This window comes from Gossypium arboreum, chromosome 11 (genome assembly GCF_025698485.1).
Source record: "Gossypium arboreum isolate Shixiya-1 chromosome 11, ASM2569848v2, whole genome shotgun sequence".
Taxonomy (NCBI): Eukaryota; Viridiplantae; Streptophyta; class Magnoliopsida; order Malvales; family Malvaceae; genus Gossypium; species Gossypium arboreum.
In genome coordinates, this window is record NC_069080.1 from 71,284,233 (window position 1) to 71,286,643 (window position 2,411).

Consider the following 2,411-nt stretch of genomic DNA (forward strand, 5'->3'; position numbering starts at 1 on the left):
GCTATTGTTGGACAGGTCTGATAGCTTTATGTTGATTACAAAACCATCCAAATGGAGGACCAAGTCAACCCAAAATTCGGTTGCATGTGGATGTTCATAAATCAAAGTTTGGTTTAATTACATAAGGTCATTGAAGAGTTGAAGAAATCGGAGATTTACCCGGAGATTTGCAATTGACCGAGTCCTGATCCTGATGATGTTGTGGCACTTAAATAAAGAAAAAATCAGCCACACTCCCACAAATCATGGTTGACCACTCCTGGATGAAGTTTCAAATTATGGACACTCATATTTTTAGCAAACTAGCTCCCTTGCCTCACCTATAAATAAGACCCCATTTCTCACTTATCCATCATCCCTCACTCATTCATCATTCTCTCCTCTCTTAACTCTCTTAGGTTTCTTTCCCCCTCACGCCTGTTATCATCTTTGCATGAGGATTTTTAGAAAATTAGCCTTTTATAGAGCCCTTGGTTGGCCACCTCGGAGAACCATCAGCAAAGGAGCAAAGTGAAGGAACGAAGGAGCCCTCGTCAGTCAAAGTCTTAGGTGACAGACACTTTGATTTGGGTTTGATCTTTCTTTTCTTTAACTTAATTCAAGAATGTTTGCTATATGTTTACCGTTCTTGTTTACAACAGTGATAGCTTAATTTTATTTAAGTTAGGCTGATTGCTTTGATTAAATAATTATTATTTGATTCATGCTTATAATCTTTGTGCCTCAATCGATCATGTTTTAAATTAAAATCAAGTCTATATTTTGTTCATACGTGATTGAAATGCACCTGAATTAGCTGAGCGATCCTAACCAGACGACGACTAATGGACACATAATTGAAATGTGCATGCTCAATTTAGATCTTAACCCGATTAAATTGCAGGTTACATAACAACCCTAACCAGGCTCTATTATCTGCATAGTTTTTAGATTTGTGTGATTAAACTATTTCAAACCTAACACGTCCCTGTTACCTCGTATGAATACTAAGAAACCCTTAGTAAATAAGGATTAGTAAAGTGCATATTTACTAAGTAAATGATTCTGAAAGGACCTAATATGGTTTCCAAACTCATGAAAGATCGAGTTGCCATGGAATGTTTTTCTGAATATTGATAAGCATGTTGATAATAAATTGAGTTTAATTAAAGTAATTGTCCTAGCTTATTTATGTTATAATTGTTGTTATAGTTGCATGTTAGGATAAATCACAATAGGGATCATTGCATCTAGATTAATTTTACATAATTTTAATCAATACTTCCAAATCAAATTGTGTTTCTGTTTACCAAGTTGTTAATAATATTTTATAATTGAGTGACTTACCACGAATATAATCCCTGTGGAGACGATAACTCAATACTTACTTATTACTTGATAACGACTGTGTACACTTGCACAAACTCAAGCGTTACAAGTTTTTGGGGCCGTTGCCGAGGATTGTCCACTGTTGCCATAGTCATTCTTTGTGAAATTATTTATTTTCAATTTGGTTATTTCTAACAATACAAACTTTTTCTTTTTAATTTTGTGATTTTCTTTTCAGGTGTTTATGAGCATAGATCGAATTATCAATTTACTCCCAGTAGACCCTGAAATTGAGCAAATTTTCAGACAAATAAGACGTGAACGAACAACTCAAAGACATGTCAAGATGGACCTTGGAAATCAGAATCAAGACCAAGGTAATGAAGGTGATCATGTATGAAATCCCATCCTCATTGCCGATGATAAGGATCAATGCATCAGACAATATGCTGTGCCGCTTTTCAATGAGTTAAATCCAGGAATTAGAAGGCCAGATATTGAGGTAGCCCAATTCAAATTGAAACCAGTGATGTTTCAAATGCTCCAGACGGTGGGCCAATTTAGTGTATGCCCACAGAAGATCCACATCTCCACCTTTCATTGTTTATGGAGGTGAGTGATTCATTCAAGCTAGCCGGTGTGACTGAAGACGCACTAAGGCTAAAGTTGTTTCCATACTCGTTGTGAGATCGAGCATGAGCATGGCTCAATTCATTGCCACCAAGTTCCATATCTACATGGCAAGAATTAGCAGAGAGATTTTTGGTTAAGTATTTCCCGCCTAGAAAAAACGCTAAGTTGAGGAATGAGATCACTACCTTCTGACAATTGAATGACGAGTCTTTATATGAGGCTTGAGAGCGATTCAAGAATTTACTTCATAAGTGTCCTCATCATGGGATTCCTCATTGTATCTGGTTGGAGACATTCTATAATGGTCTCAATGCACAAACAAGATTGATGGTAGATGCTTCTACGAATGGTGAAATTTTGTCTAAGACTTATAATGAGCCTTATGAGATCATCGAGAGGATCGCGGCAACAAATATCAATGGCCAACAAATCGAACAGCTTCAAGAAGACGTATAACTGGAGTTCATGAA

The 2,411-nt window shown here is 36.5% G+C and overlaps 1 non-coding gene across 1 annotated transcript; it reads right to left on the bottom strand.

Moving 5' to 3' along the window:
• Positions 1–2,103: 2,103 nt before the first annotated feature.
• Positions 2,104–2,210, bottom strand: LOC128284500 (small nucleolar RNA R71). The gene has a single exon (XR_008274925.1). It is a non-coding gene; the product is annotated as a small nucleolar RNA R71 (small nucleolar RNA).
• Positions 2,211–2,411: the final 201 nt, after the last annotated feature.